Here is a 17,515-nt window from a genome sequence, read left to right as displayed (position 1 = left end):
AAGTTCATGACACTCAATCACTTCACTGTGTCTTGTTTTACAAACTTGGATGCAGAACTGAAGTGGTGAGGCTTCGGAAGAGAAGACTGTTCTGGCAAAACAAACCCAACGAGCAGCCACAGAGCTTCCTGGAGCCCTTGGCTGGCATTGCTGCTGTGAGCGTGGGCGTACGTGGGAAGAGGGCTGGGGGGGGATGCTCAGGCAACCCTGTGGGTAAGCAGAGGAGCAGCTTTGCAGGGACCTGGAGTTTAGCCCCAGCTGCACTGCACCCAATGCTGGTAAATCTGATACAGCTCCTGCTGCTGAATTGTTCCTTCGTGCAACTTGTTATTTCCCTTACCCACACATCAGTCAGGAAGGTGGTCCCTGCTCAAAAGATGTTTCACAGCAACCCTCTCTGCAAGGAGTGATATCTCAGTGTAACATAAGCACAGGTTTCCTTTCCTCATATGCGAAAAGGACTTGTCACTCCTACCCTTTGGAAGGCATGGTGCACCCAAGCCCACAAACAGGATGCTTTTGAATGGTTGGGCACATAGCTAGTGCAGTGAGCAACAGCTCTACACCTGCATGTCCTGCTATTGATAAGGAAAAGAATTGTGTTCCTTGTTTTTTAACGTTCATTGGTCTGTTTGAAGTGCTTTGATTAGCTTGTAAACCAGTAACGTCCTCAAGTAATATCTTCAATACAAACATGTCTTTCATTACTGTGCTACACTAGAATGATGTGCTCACCTAAATGTTACCCAGGACCACCAGGCTGCATGCGGCGCTGCCAGTGTGCGCCAAAGGGCTTTTCTGCACAGGTTCTGTGGGAACTCTGGAAGCAGTGAGACCTGTTGGGTGAAACCAGCAAACGGTTTGTTTTGCTTTTAGCTACTCTACTGTTAATCATTGTGAATCAAAAGCTGCTTAAAAATCAAACCTTTTTTGAAGGAATAATGCTATCGCATGAAGTTTTTCCAGGGAATGGTTCAGCTACAGTAGCATGACTCTATTCTCCAGCTGAAATAAAATGAAACATAAGTACTGTTGTCAAAAAGTAATAGATCTTTTTGTCTGGCTTCACATCAACAAGGATATCTATTTAATTTGATATTTAAGTTTACATGATTTTTTTTCTTTCATTTCATACTTCATAGATAATATACCTGTATATCTAGTAACTTTCAGGAAACAAGTTTTAACTGTTATGCGGTTCTAAAGGCATGTAAGTGATGCAAACAAAACCTCAGAGTTTGAGCTATCTACATTTTTTTAATGTGAAGTGATTTACAGTTAATATGTAGCATATACATATGTTTTGTGCTACATTGAAAGGCTGTTTTAAAATTGTGTTGTTACTATATAGCCTAGCACAAGTTAATTGATTGTTCTTCTGGACAGCTTATATTGTGCTTAATAAGAGAATATTAATTTCCAGAATGATAGGGTGGTTTTTTTCCCAGTCTCATTCTGTTAGCATGTCTTATGTAGAATATCCATCTTTTTGCACCTACATGTGCAGATATAAGTGCAATCTTGAAGTACAAGGATGATGATGTTCCCTGACCTATTATTACAATTAAATCAGAGCATAAATTAATGATTCCAGAAAGGAGTTAGTCCTTTTTTCTACAATGCAAGCAGTGTATCTAAATGACATCATTAAACATGGTTATGGAAGAATGCAATTCATTCTCTGTTCTGCAGAAATGTGTAACTGATAGATGTGCTCTTATACCTGAACTTAGCAAAAACTGTTAGCGTACTATACATGCCAAATTGTTTAGTTTTGTGTACTTAAACAAAACCACAGTAAATTAAAGCAGCTATTTCAAAACCTCTGAGAAGTTTAGTAAGTATATAGATGTAGGACTGAGGAATTAATAAAGTAAAATGAATGGGAAAATAAAAAAATCTGCACTAGTTTCTGTGGCCTTTTGAAAATTTTCAAATAAAGGTCACATGCATACACCCACAACCATTGTTTTTTAGAACAAGTAATCAACAAACCAATGCAAGTACAAAATTAAAAGGCAAGAACTAATCATTAAGACCCCCTTAAGTGCTGAACTCTTTCTCACAGCTGCAAAAGGTATAGCACCAGAATCTAGAACCCATGTTTGTTGTTGGAATCATCCTTGCCCTCTTGTTTCCTGACTTTAATGTAATAGTTCCCAACAAGGTAAGGCAAAATTTTGTGAAGTTATTTCCATTGAAAGGGTGGATTTGTAGAACATCAGAAGTTTGAGGAAATGTCTCAATTACTGCCAGGAATTTTGGGCCCCATAGTCTTCCAGCTTGCTTTGCTATTAGTCTGTTAGATAATTTCTTTCCACATTTGTAAAGTTTCTCCCCATTGACATTAAGATTTACACAGACTCTTCTGTCAAAAAAAAAATAATTACTAAGATATTTTGTGACTCTTACCCATATTCACATGGCCAAATACTAATCAACAGGCTATGCAACACATCACTTTTAAATTTTTAGCCCCTTATGTTCAGCCAGCCAGTTATTATCCAGCATGCAAAAGAACAGGGTCTGGATCATAAAAAGCACATACCAGGGGTAGTTACACTGAAAAATGCCAATGATTCTTGTTTAGTGCACAAACAAATTTTCCTTTTGTACAGATGTACTTGCTTTGACACCATCAACCTGAATTAATAATAGAACATAGAAAAGAATAAGCCCACGTATCAAAATGTTTTTAAAATAGTTTTAAAAAATATATAGCTGAAAATGGCAACTTATTCTTTTAAAGTTCAAAAGTTCACTCATTTTAAATTTAGTTGGCTAATTTTGTATATAAAACAAAAAAGGACAGAATGACCTTTCTGACTGTCAGGTATAAAGATCATTATGTTCAGCCTGATTTCTACCAGCTGTTGTTTGGTTTGGGTATTTTTTCTGCTTAGCCAAAGAGCCTCATGTCCTCCCTCTGTTGAAATGTAGGAGACTTTTGACTATTGATTTCAGCGGCAGCAGGACCAGACCCTTCATTATTGATGGTTTCTTCAGGCATTCAGAAAGAAAAATGTTTGAAATCTTCAGATTCTATTGAAGATAGAACCTTTTGGAAAAGTTTGTCTCTGTCATAAATATTCATTACAGTGCAGTGGTTGATCTATAATGTTCAACAGATGGGATTATAAATGGCTGAAAGGAGTCTGCTGTTACCAGTTCTGAACAACTAATTGCTGTCCATATTAAAGCATTTATTTTGGTTTATGGTAATTAGGTGTTAACACTCTGGCATGGGATGTCCTGTGGTGCATTTCCATTCAGTAGAACAACTTTGCCATGGCCACATGGAAGCTCAGTCCTGACCACTGTTAGCACATCAGTGCCTGTGCGTTGGGCTGTCCCTGCAATGGGGACCTGATTTCTTCTCCTGCCTTTGCAGGCCATCTTCCCAGAGGGACGTGAAGCGCTGCTAGTGGCTCAAGGAAGGGTCCTCTGCCATGTGGGCTTGAAACTCTCTCGTGCTCTGTGGTGGGGAGCCCTAGAGGAGGGCGAGTTCATTATAACAGTAGAAACCTCAAGGAAGCTTGATTGTCCATTTGGAGATAAGCCTGTTGCCCCTGCTGGAACCCAACCAGGAGCTGAGGCAACTTACCCTCAAGGGCAAAGGCTTCTACCAGCAGCCCTTTACAGACCAGTTAAAATCTCACTCCACTGCATTAAAGGAGCATATCCTGAAGCAATACAGGATAAGATGTGGAAAAAAACTGGATTTTTAGGGAAGGTTTCCATGCTGCTTCTCTAAGTTGTTGGTTTTTTTTTAATCTCTTTATGACATATCAAGATAGTAGCGAATAATTTAGCTTGAAGCCCAGTCCTTACCCTCTATATTAGCAGATGTGGAAATTACATCTTCTTCAATGTAGCGTGAAACTCCTGAAAATCTGAATGTTTGACTGTAAAATCTCATATGAGGTCAGTAAACTCCATGCTTAATTTCAGCGTTCCAGTCTGTTTTAATTGCCAGTCCAGTATGTTCAGCAATGCCTCTATTTTAATCTTGGGCCAGCAGTTCACTTCCAAGTCTGGCTGAGTCAAAGTTATCGATAAAAGACTGGCAAATTCAGGAGTCTTCTTCAAAATAAGCGCTCTGGTAATCAGTCTGAAGGTTTGTTCTTGGCTTTAAAATGTTAAAGTATGAATACGAATTCACATTGCCTTTGCTAAATACTTCCTTTCTCAGTTTCCTTTATGGGTGCGTATGTATACATATGTGTGGGTTGGGCGTATCAGCAGACAGCTCTAGCTAAAGTGGTAACAGTGCTTAGTGCCAACAGTTTCAAGAAATGATTAATCAGCTGGACAGGGAGATTTTCAAGAAACACAGTTCTTTCAAAATCACCTTTCCAGATCCAAGAAACTATAGTTCCTCCTGCTGGCTCCTGTGTTTGTAGTGAGGCTGAACCATCACCTAGAACAAAGCAGTCGGAGTATAAGGTACATAGGAGTATAATGCTACTTTCGTCCTAGACATAGTATATGAATAAAAGCAGTTTAGATGCCTAAAATGAAGTTATGTAAACACAACACACTGGGTTTGTGAACCATTTGACAGATACCTTCTTATACATACTTTCTGTCACTAGAGGAGTTATTTTCACAATGCCTAACATACTAGCTGTAGTGTCACAGATATGGTGGACACAAGCTTCAATGAGAAACAGGAATCGTTAATGTAATTCAATGGCACGTAACAAGGGTATGAATTTAAACAAAGAGGAGAAATCAGTTTACTAACATGTTATATGTGTGTTTTCACATGAGCCAGGTTATACCTCTGGGACTTAAAAGTCTGCAAACCATCTGTGCAGCTTTTCTTTTGTAGAGTTTAAGTACTTAGTTACACAAAAACCTCTGTGGTTTTTGTGGTTCTCTGCTTTTTTCCCCTAATATTCTAATGTTCCATGACATATTTAGATAATCGATGTCACTTCTATCAGGGTGTGATACACTTGCCCAAGAAAAGTGGTGAAAGCTTCAGATTTTGAATCATTTAAATCTGGGTAGGGAGAGTGTTCAGTCAAAAAAACCCCACATCTTACACACTGAAGTTGGTGCTCAGTTTTGCCCAGCATCCTCCTCCTGCTGTTAGGTCCTGTCATCCTGCCACAATGAATTATGCTGCCCTCAAAATGAATATAAGAAGTTGTATGACTATCAAAATGGACAGTCACTGCCTCCTTGGCTGGAGTAGACGCAGTATGTGGCAAATTTTTAATATTCCTCTCAAGCAGACATTCCCTAAGATAAAGCTCCACTGAGTAGCTGGGTATGTAACTTTTTTTTTAAAGCAGGAATAAATAATGTCATGATTAATTTTAAAGTGAGAAATAGGTCTGTGCGGCTTCAGAAACTGTATGTAAGGGCAATTAATAATGACTGTCCTTTGGGTACTACAACTGACATTTGACTGTAGATGCCATCATTGCCCTTCCATGGCTGATGCCAGCACTTCTGTACCTGATTTGCATTTCATTGCTACCTATAACTGCCATTCCTCTGTTTTGTCCCTGAAAGCTAACATCTGCTAATATTTAATTCCCATCAGTGCTTACTCTATCACAGAATACAGCATGGCTAAAATAAATCACTGAACCATGAACTGAGTCCTAGCTTTGTAGGAATGGAAACTTTTTTTTGCCCCTTTCAAAGAGAGGATGGAGTGCAAAATACATGTTTCTTGTAGGTGTATCTATAAATGTGCCAGCTGCATTTATGGGTAAAAGAAAAAACTAAAGAAAACTGTGGCAGCAATAGTTGACACACTCTTCAAAAGTGCAAACAAGTGACCCAAGTTATTCAGTTTTCCTACTCCTTAATTATACAAAACATGTGCTGTAACTGTAACAGGTAAAGGTTGCATTTCTGAGAGAAAAAGAATTTCACAGATCAATTGGGTTTGTAAATTTTTCATATTTTTTTTCTCCTTTCAGAACCAATAGTGTTGAATACAGGTCTGGATGAGGTTTTAAGTCACACTTTTTTCATACATACGAATGTAAAGAGCTGCTAATGAACTAGGTGCTCATTACCCTCATTGACACTTGGCAGAAGGATTGCAGGAAGGATTATTCATGCCTAGTATACATCAAATAGTCTTTGTCAAAGCCTATGGCATATTGATGGTTAGAGAACACACGCTAACAGAATCCTTTGCGATGAATGCCCCAGTGATGTATGTCAGTTTGCTGTCAGCTTAAAATATCAGAAATGTAATACTAACTGCAAGCGGGGGAGACAAAGCAATTTTCAGTAATAGTTATTGTTCAAATAACTAAAATAACTGTCCAAAACAGCATTCCGCAAAACACTTTGCAAAACATATTCCTGTTTAAATATGAATAAACACACATTTTTTAACATTAGTTTCGCAAGAATTCCTCCAGACTTTAAGATTCCCAGAGAAACATCCCAAATCTAGATAAGGTTTCTTCCTAAATTTTATAAAGAACAAAAGGATCTTTTAACACCCTGCTGGACTTAACCTCATCCATGCTCAGGGAAGAAATATGTTGTCTGGGTCAATGAATATCTGCAGTATCGGGAACGGTATTGGAGAGAGTACTTTCTCCTGAAGGTGATGCCCTGAGCTTCATGTTTCTTAAAGTACATTTTCTTGAAATAGGTCCATCTCAGAAATTGGTATGGGAATCATACTGAGTGGTCACAGAGGGAAAGTAGGTTGTTATTGATGCAGGTTCTCAGCTTTGGACAGATCGGTGTCGTGATTTACTTTTAAATGCAAACGAGCTTCAGTGTTTTTTCTAATGTTCTCTAGAGATTATTTCAAGCTTTAGAGTTAGATGTGTGATGCACGCTATTTTCTAAGCTAGATGTACAGCAGTTTTAAATTCTTCTGTTCATGTTAAATTTATTTTAGAGTTCATGATCAAATACCTCAAAAGTAATGATAGTACAGAGTATGTTTCTTTGCTCTCTTTGGTGAAAATTCTTTTCTAATTCAGGCAGTCATCACATTTACATTTGGGTGTGGTGGAAAGGACATGGTGCATATGTATGTGTATGGGATGACATCTGTGCAAAAGCAGAAGCGATAAAGCTTGAAAATATTGGTGAGAGGCAAGTAAGAAGCTTCTGAAAGCACTTCTGCAGTACCTCAGCTCACAATGGCAAGCCCTGGCTGCTCTTCCAGCTCTTGGGAAGATGCTGCCATGCCAGATCACCAAGGTGTCACAGATCCTTTGGTAGCTCAATGCAAAGTGGGTAGACGCTCACTGGAGACGTGGCTGGTCCTGCAGAATTATTCGTGAATGGGGCAGTGCTTGAATCTCCACTGTCAGCTCCTGACCTTGCTGACATCAGTGAGACTTCACTGTGAACTTCGACAGAACCAGGGTTTCACCTCAGGTCTCCAGATGTGAAAGGTTAATGCATTAACCCACTGCAGCATTTAGCTCCCCAGGCTTGATACCTATTTCAATATACTTTAGTGCAAGTCTGTAAATATGACATTCAGAGGTGGCTCCCAAGAGAACTGGGTACATCAGAAATAGTGCTAGCGTGAATAATGCATATCACAAGAATTTGCGAGACTGTCAAAAGGGAGATATGACTTACCCAGTGTTTGAGACGGTACTCTAGGAATTGTAATTTGACAGAGCCTTTAAGAATTTCTATGTGTGCAAACACATTTGTATGATGGGGATATCTGGAGTCACCAGTAGATTATCTGGGCCCCATTGTGCCAGGCACTATACAAATACAGCCTTTCTCTACAATACTTACAATGTAAGCACATAAGATGTATAAAGTATTGGATAATGAAGTGTTGTTATTCTTATTTTACAAATTGGGAACCAGGGCATAGAAAGGTTAAATGATTTGCCCAAGAGCGCACAGCATGTCTGTGGTAGAGCTATCATTTGACTCCAGATTATAGACTTCCTCAATCCAATTCCTTAATGAAATTAGTGCTTGATAAAGCATAATCAAACCTATCCTTACTTGAAACCCTATATAGACACCAGAAGGAAAAATAACCCTTACAGTTCTTCCAATAGCATCACGATTATCCCTTGAATGTATTGATACACCTGCAACTTGAAGTGATACACTTGCTCTTTCTTATGCCTGCTTTTGTAAATTTAGCATCTGCCAGAAAAAAGAAAAAAAAAAAAAAAGTTCTTACCATGAGACTGAACGGAAGTTATAATACTCTTTGATTCATTGACTGGTTATCACACAAATGCCGATGTTTTATAGGATGCACAGTACTATGCTAATGCAGCAGGGAAACGTAAAATCCTGTGTGCATTCAAGTGATGCACATCTAAATCAGCTAAAACAAGGTTTCAGCTTGGACTGACCTGTTATCAGTGAGTGATTGCCACTAGAGTGTGTGTGTGTTTTATGCAGTAAGCTGCACTTTCTTTGCACATAATAGTCCAAGGTCTCTGTCTGTGGCTGAGGAGCCACCAAATCTAGCTCTTTTCCAGAGCCTGGGGACCTATAGTGCTTCAGGGATGGAACATTTCTGTTAAATCCTGAGATCTAGTTTGTAATCTCTCCAGAGTCCTGTTGCTCTCCTATTTTCCAAGGTGCAGAAAAAAGTCGTAGTTATTAACTCTTCCGCTACCTTCCATCAGTGTAAATTGTGGAAACAGGTGCATGTCCAGCCTTACTCAATTTGCATAGCTACTGTCAAGGTGAAAAAACTATACTTTCCTGTGAAACTTTTTTATTTCTTGGTTTTTCAATAAAATCAGAGGTTTTTTTAAATAGGTTTTTGCAGCCAAGAGAATGTGGATTTACTTTCTAGCTCATTGACTTTGCTTATTTAAAACTTTTTCTTTCTTCAAGTAATTTCAGTTCCAAATTTCCTTCTTTTTTCTGTGAAAAAAGACCATGCAAAGGAAATATTTGAAAAACTTTTAAAAACAGGAAAAAGTTGACCGTAAAATCATGCAAAGCACCTGGGCCATCTTTAAAGTCTGAAAAAACTTTTGTTCACATTTCATTAAACTCTCTGGATCTCAGGCTGGCAAGTCTCTGCAACAGAAGCCATTGACAATTGTTTGGCTTTGTGGCTAGAAAAATAACTAAATGAAACCAGAGGGCTGAGAGGTTGAATACATTGTCTTAGCTCTAACATCACAAAATTCACAGCAGTTAGCAAGTTTACAAGAGGATCTGGTTTTGCAAACCCTTGCATTTGCCTTTAACCTCACTCCAGCAAAACTAATGACTTGTGACTGGTGGAAAGCCTGAAAAAGACAATTTCCATTTCATAAATAGTTGAACACCACCTAAAAGAGGGCTTTAAAGACACCTAAAATTCAAAATAGACACTCCTAAAGTGTTTTAAGTTCAAATGCTAGTAATATGGCATACTGTATCTTTGCTAAACTACTAAGAGTGCCTGAAAAGCTGTTATTTCACAGGCCTTCAATGCACCTGGTTGTGTGATGCTAATATTTAATGAAGAACTTTGGTTGTCAAGTGACTAAAAAACAGGCTGGTTTATAAATTGCATTAATACAAAATGAAGTTTACATTCAAATTGTCAGAATTTTAGGGTCACAAGTGTGAAAACCTCCCCTGCCATGAAATCATTATGTTGTAAAGTTCAACTCACATACCAAAAGATCAATTTAATAGTTGGCTGTGAAAGTGTCTCACACATCAAGCTTCCAACTTTCAGCTGCCACCCTCTTTGTTCACTAGACAAAGACAAAAAAGGCACAGACATATATCAGGTGCAGTCCTGGTCTGAAAAATCAAGTCATTCTGCAAATTATGTTCTCTTGCTCCAGAAACCTGATTGCTGTGTAGATAGCTATGCCTGACTTCTGTGAGAAAATCAATTCTTACTGTCCTTTAATCCTGCTCACCCTGCAAAGCTAAGGCAGTGATCTGAAAGGGAGTTCAGACTTTCTGTATCATCTGTGCAATAGTTTTCTTGTTTCCATCTGTCCTTGCTGTCCATGGGTGGCAATAACATTATAAAGGGGTTAAATATGGCCTCATTTGCCCTTTAAAATACCAACTAGTAGTAGCAATAAAAAGGAACAGCAGACATTCAGGGAAATCTGCAGAGCTGATGGGGAAAAGGACATTTTCTATTGGGTAGGTGAGAATTTAAAACTGGAAATTAACAGAGACAGCGCGCTGGGATCTTGCAACAGTTTTTACAGAGGTGGGAGCAGAGCTCTGCTTTATGTGAGTTGCTCAGGGTGAGAGAGGAACTCTCTGGTAGTCCAATCTTCAGTCATCGATTGTGGTAACTTTTAGATTATCTTCCCTGAATTCTGCTTTTGTACTGGAAGGGGAAACTGCATCTTTAGAGGGTGTCTTGACTTGGTTCTCACGTAAGGGCTGTGCAAATTCCTAAATGTCTTACCGAAGACTTTCAGCTGCAGCTTCCAAATCCAAGAAAGAAATTGTGGTTATTTGTTTCTCTTAAGTTCAAGATATGAATTATGCTTAAAGGAGTTCCTCGTGAGTGTTTAAGTGAAAATATGTGTTAGTGAATTTGGATTGAATTTGAACAGTTATGAGGAACTTGCCAAGATGCTTTGCAAAACCCAGGTACACAATTCAGACTGAAACCTCTTTCTTAGAAATGGCGAGACACACCTCTGAAAACTTGACACTAGGCCAAAGTAGATAGAAGCTTTTTAGCTAGCTTACAGTTGCACAATGTGTAATAGTCTTTTGACTTACTGTCCTGGAACTTGTAACCATGTGTCTTGCTTTAGTTCAGAGTTGATATTCGATGATTAGTAAATCCAGGAGATATCAACACAGTTTGAAAATGAAGTTCACGGTGCATTTACTGCTTGACTGCCAAAAAAAATTCAAATGCAGGGTTCTCTCAGATGAAAAGAAAATGGCTAGGGTTACTGGCTGGCTCTGTGCAGCATGTGGAGTAGTGTAGTTTTACTGTGTGATAATCATTGCTTCAGAACCTGTTTTCAATTACCAGCAAGTCCCAAGTCTGCTGCTGACTCTGTCCCAGACATATAGTGCGTAGCGTGAATTGGAGCATTGCATAACACAGAATGGAAGCTAAACCAAGTTCTTTGAAAAGACAATTTCCCAAACACTATTAGTCGTCTTACCTGTGAGAAAACTCTCTTATCCTGAGAACTTAAGTGCTGAGACTGCCTCCAACTTGAAGTCATTAGGCTCTGTTTTATTAATTCAGCCGGTGTGATGCCGATCTCTATCATTTGTTTTTCTTAATTTATGTGCATTAAAGAATTGCCCAGAGGCTTGAAACATGGAGAGAGTGCTTTCAGAAGGACAGAACATCAATGCCTACCAGTGAATGAAATACTTAACAGGAGAAAAATTTCATTCCTTGCCTTAAATGGGAAACTGAAGTCTTCAAAAGATGTGTCTATGGAAGCCAATCTCAAAACAGTACAAATGAAAGAGGAGCTGGCTAAGGAGAAAGGAAGGTAATAATGGCTGTGAGAAGTAAGAACGAGAGAAGTGGCTGGGAAAGACGTTTAAAAACGTGTGGGGAAGCAGTTTAGTGATTAACAGCATAGGCATATATATTTTTTAAAGTTTTTTTCTAAATAACTGCTGTGCACATTGGGGGTCTGAAGCACAATTCAGTTATAATGGCTTCACAGGTTCTAACACATTAGCTATTCTACACTGCTGTGTGTAGCTCTCCTTCCAGTTGCTCTAATCCTGCTGTGACTGCAGGATCACGTGAATTACTAAAAGCTAAACCACATTATCTTGCAGTTCAGGTGGATGAAGTTTACACATGCACTTGTTATTCCATCACCGTAACCTAGACAGTCAAGCCCTAGGGGTCAGATAGAGACAGCACTCATTGGAGTGGTTGAGAAAAACTATTCAGGGAGTGAAGACTAGTTTTGCATATTCTCCTCTTTCTACATGTCTTATGCTGCTGTTGGTTCTGGTATTACAAATCCGAACCCTTCCTAGGCCAACAGATCTTATTCTGTATGCTGTATTACAAGCACTTTCTGTTTGTGCAGCCTCCACGTTTCTACTTTCCGTTAGTTTTTCCTCTAGCTGTTTGGGACTGGGGTGGAGGGGGGCATTCTCACTGGAACTCATTCATTCATCATGGCAACATGTATGCTGGCAATGATCAACCAGTATACCTAACAATGATATGGCCGGTATTGCTAACCTAAGTATTTCTACCTTCTCTTCTGGGTAATTTTGGATTTAAGGAGTGCTTAAGCTTTGACAAATTTTGGCAACAGCTATAAATTGACTTCATTTAATACCCAGTATTTCCCTAAGGCTTTTACTTTCAAAGGCTCTTAGGCTCCTTTCTGTACTTTTGGTAGATTTCCAGCTTTTATGTCCTTGTAATAAAATGGAAGTAACACAGTTGGGTCTATATAAATGACCATATAATAATAATATATCAACGGAAACTTTGCTAGGAAAGGACCCTGTAAAATGTAGTTGTAACAGAGCTCTCAGGCAGAATGTACCAGACAGAACAAACAAGTAGATCGAGACCAAGAATATTCTTCATTTCAGATGTGAACGTTGGCAACTGGACCCAGTCTACCTCCACATGAACCAACTGAAGCAGTTGAAAAATTATATGCACTCAGCCCAGATACTAAGCTAAAATCTGATGTATAGTATATTGCACAGCATCCCGAAGTGGGTTAGAGAGAATGTAGAGTGATTCATATGGCAGGGCGGACAGAGGATGCAATAACACTAAAATACTTAATGTTTCCAGGAAGAATCCAAGGCTGGCTGTGGCAGGTAGTAAGTTGATTACTAGACATCATGGTACTTGCAGATGGCAATGCAATTTCTTTGAGCCGTTAGGTTTGCCTTTATAATTGTAAGGAGAGTTCAGGTAAAACAAAAGAAGATTCAGCACTCTCTCCTTTGGGGGATTAGAGTTAGTTATTTCTGAATTAATAGGGTATTAGACAAGTATGAACACACTATAATTGATTCAGATATTTCCAATTGACTCTGTCAGGAACTTCTAAAACAAAAGTATATTCATTAAATTACCTTTAGGAAATGTTGGTACTCTTTAATCATAAATAAAATGCATCAGCTTTTCTTTAACTCAAGTGTGAGAAAAAGCAACCAGTAACAGATCTTTTTCTAGCACCTGAAAGAAAAACCCAACAGATGGTTTCCATTTTCAAAAGAAAAGTGGTGAGCAAAAATCCATTTGCTAAAAACCAAAATTAGTACAACCCACTGAAGTTATATTTATGTATAGTTAGTACCAGTGAGAATTCTTCAGCTTTGGAAAATAAAAAGTTTATCAACATGGAGTAACTGACCTGACTAAATAGATATTTATTTTTTTCCCAGTCTAAACTGGAATTTATAACCACTGTAAGACTTATGAACTGAATAATTGACTGTTTCTATGCACGTTTATATTTACCTTGTTTAAAATGAATCATTGCCCCTGAAGTTTAGGGCAAAAATGTTTGTATATATGCAAGTGTTTACTTTCAAATGGTATCTTCTGATCTCACACAACTCCTTGTTGCAACTCTGCTTGCTCTTACTATTTCACCAAAGGAAGAAAGCAGACTCCAGTAGTTCTTGGGTAAGTTCGTCTAAAGAACCAATAGCAACTGTCCAGTATTGTCCCTGGTCACAACCAGTTCAAAAGTAATTTCTTTCTCAGACTGATTTTGGGATAATTAATATGCTGGTGAATTTACAGCATAAGATATCCTCAAAGGGCTTTTCTTAGCATCATTGTGATATATTCCTTCTGCAATGGTGGCGGTAGGAAATGCTTGGTTTCTTACATTCCCTCTCCAAGAAGCAGATTTGAGCTGAGGATGTATTTGCAAAATGGGTCTTCAGTGTGATGGGGTAATTAGCATTCTCCTGGCACTGCAGGGCATGAGTGTGGGGTCAGACTGTACTCCCTTGTTCTGCTTGTTTTGCTGAGACGCCTGTATATGTTTGGGGGGGGCGGGGTGGGGTGGGGGGGTGGGAGCAGGGAAGATGATACTCTCCCAGTCCTAGCACGTGTCCCAGCATTGATGTGAAATGAGCCAGAGAAGGTTATGGGACTCAGGAGCAGCAGCTGCATTTCAGGGTCGGGAAGGCTGTAAAGATGAAGACCTAGCCTTTTAACTCTGGGGAAGGACAGAACCACGTTACTTCCAAGCAAAACCAATTCAGTCCTTCTATATCATCTTGGTTTGTGGGAAGCTTAAAACTAGGAGATGCTTTGAGGCACATTCAGGATTAGTTACTTTCAAATAAGAAACATGGATGGAGGTGAAATTTTCTCCTTGGTTTGTGTCAGTTCATACACTGAAGACTTCTCTCAGGGACTAAACTTAGAAATATGCACTTAAAAATTGCAGCATTTGGTTTCCTGGGAAGGTAAATGCTACCTCTGTTAATGAGATATTGTAATACCGTATCCTGGGCTGCACCAAAAGAAGCATGGCTGGCAGGTCAAGAGAGGCGATTCTGCCCCTCTGCTCTGGTGAGACCCCACCTGGAGTGCTGTGTCCAGCTCTGGAGCCCTCAGCACAGGGAAGACATGGACCTGTTGGAGCGGGTCCAGAGGAGTGCCACAAAAATGATCGGGGGCTGGAGCGCCTCTCCTATGACCACAGGCTGAGAGGGTTGGGGCTGTTCAGCCTGGAGAATGGAAGGCTCCGGGGGGACCTTACAGCAGCCTTCCAGTACTTAAAGGGGGCTTATAACAAAGATGGGGACAAACTCTTTAGTATGGCCTGTTGTGATAACACAAGGGGTAATGGTTTAAACTGAAAGGGGGTAGAATTAGACCAGATATAAGAAAGAACTTTTTTTACGAGGAGGGTAGTGAAACACTGGAACATGTTGCCCAGGGAGGTGCGCCATTCCTGGAAACATTAATGATCAGCTTGGATGGGGCTCTGAGCAACGTGATCTAGTTGAAGACGTCCCTGCTTATTGCAGGGGGACTTGACTAGATGATTTTTGGAGGTCCCTTCCAATCCAAAATATTCTATGATACATTTTTTCAAATCCAGAAGTGATAGAAGATTTAAGTTTAAATCTTGCAGTAGGGTATGCTTTTGCCTGATTGGCAAAACATTCATCTCTGAATGTAAAGAAGGAATGTAAGGAGGTTGTTACTTCCATGATAGGTCAATTCTTTGATTCATAACCTGTGTCCTGTGTTTCCAGCTGCCTCTCACCTTGCACTTCTATGATAATGCCAGGAAGCAAAGGAAACTCTCTTAGACAATTTTTCTTGGTTTTAGCTAATAAGAGTTTTCCATCTGTATTTTTATTTTTCTCCATAATATGATTTCCATTGGGATCTGAACAAGCTGGATCAATGGGCAAAGGCTGATCCTGTGAGATTCAACACGGCTGAGTGCCAGGTCCTGGACTTGGGTCAAAAAAACCCCATGCAATGCTACAGGCTTGGGGTAGAGTGGCTGGAAAGCTGCCTGGCAGAAAAGGACCTCAGGGTGCTGGCTGACAGTCAGCTGGACATGAGCCAGCAGTGTGCCCGGGTGGCCAAGAAGGCCAACAGCATCCCAGCTTGCATCAGAACTAGTGTGGTCAGCAGGACAAGGGCAATGACTGTACCCTGTACTCAGCACTGGTGAGGCTGCACCTTGAACCCTGTGTTCAGTTTTGGGCCACTCACTTCAGGAGGGATGTAGAGGTGCTGGAGCATGTCTGGAGAAGGGCAATGAAGCTGGTGAAGAAGGTTCTGGAGCACCAATCTTATGGGGAGGAGTTGAGGGAACAGGGGTTGTTTAGCCTGGGGAAGGGAGGCTCAGGGGAGACCTTATTGCTCTCTGCAACTCCCTGAAAGGAAGGAGGCTGTAGGCAGGTGGGGGTGGGTCTCTTCTCCCAAGTGACAAGTGATAGGACAAGAGGAAATGGCCTCAAGTTGTGCCAGGGGAGGTTTAGATTCGATCTTAGGAAAACATTCTTTGTGGGAAGGGTGGTCAAGCATTGGAACAGGCTGCCCAGGAAGTGACTGGGTCCTCATCACTGGAGGTGTTTAAAAAGGGACATGGTTTACTGGTGGACTCGGCAGTGCTAGGGCGACGGTTGGACTCAAGGATCTTGAGGGTCTTTTCCAACCTAAACGATTCTATGATTATGTCTATAGGGCATCACAATCACTAGAATTTCCAACTATGAGATAAGGCAAAACAGTAGAAATCCGATTTATTCCTTCCGTGCATGTGACCGAACGCTTTTCTTTGGTGCAGTTTGTTGAGCCTGACCATAATTCACACTCAAAAATGTGAATTTTCACGTAGGTGTTCTCCTTTTTTGCAGTGCTGGCTCCTGTGGTAGCAGCCACACGTCAGCCCGCTCTCCTTGCCTGGGCCAGCTACTTGGGCAGAATAACAAGGTGCCTGTCGGTCTGAATCCACATTTGCTTTGCCTTTTCCTAAAGGTGTGCTGACAATGCAATACTCCTCTCTGAGATGAGCTTGTTCCCCTTTAAGCACATATACTCCTTTGAGGGTGGGGTTTTTTCCCACTGAAATCTGATTATGGCCCTAATCCCTCACTGTCAGATGACATGCTGTCACTCAAATCCTTTAAGGCTGTAAAGTTTCCAAACTACATCTGCAGACTTGCAGTTGTCTTTTACAAAAACAAAAATATGTGCTTAGCAAAAAGGAAAGCACCTTTTTTCTTTTTTCTCCACACCCCCCACCCCCAGCCCCTCCATCTTTCTAAGAAGTGATTGAAACATGTAGGACAGGAAGGGGACTTGATCCTATGGAGCGGTGAGGTGCCTGCCTCGCTGGTGCTTTGGGCTTCGCGTCAGTACTGCTAATGACAGTAGACTGACTGGTCTTTCTGAGTGTGCACATTTGGAAAAACGAAGTATGTCTTATTTTGGTGTAATCCATCGGAGAAGTCAGCCATGAAAGAACATTTTCTGCCTGGAAAATCAGTAGACAAAACAGGCCTGTGGTCAAGTGGTTTTTTTATTCTTTAATGATTTTTTCCCTATTTTCATCATTATATGTAATGGAATTGCCACCTCATTTGTATTCCCAGAAAGTGGTGTTTCAAGGGTCTTTTCCAACCTAAACAATTCTATGATTCTTTGATTTCTTATGTGAAATTATGGTCTTAATCTCTGACTTCTCCTGTACTTTTTTATAGGAAATTGCAACTGGCATGTTATTTCTGGTTCTTCCCTGAAGCTTAAAGTAGCTGGGATCTTACAGGAATCTGCCTGATGCATAACTTCTTCCTAAGTCTTTAGGCTAAAAGAGGTTTGATCAATACTTGGATTCTTATCCAGTCTGAATAATCCCTATTTTTGGAAGTTCATGTTTGATGTTTACTTGTAGGCAAAATTAATGATAGCCTACGCTGCTCTCTCCCCTTTTGAAACCTCCATTACAATTGACCTTGAGCATCTTGGCTATGCTAAATATGCAGCGTATCACTCATTCCCTCTGTGCAGTGAAACATCCGTTGTGGAAGGACAAAACAAAAATGAAATTTGAATATATTCTTACAAATACATCATCACAATGATTTGCTATGA

Source organism: Falco cherrug, chromosome 1 (genome assembly GCF_023634085.1).
Source record: "Falco cherrug isolate bFalChe1 chromosome 1, bFalChe1.pri, whole genome shotgun sequence".
Taxonomy (NCBI): domain Eukaryota; kingdom Metazoa; phylum Chordata; class Aves; order Falconiformes; family Falconidae; genus Falco; species Falco cherrug.
Note: the sequence above shows the minus strand (reverse complement) of the source record.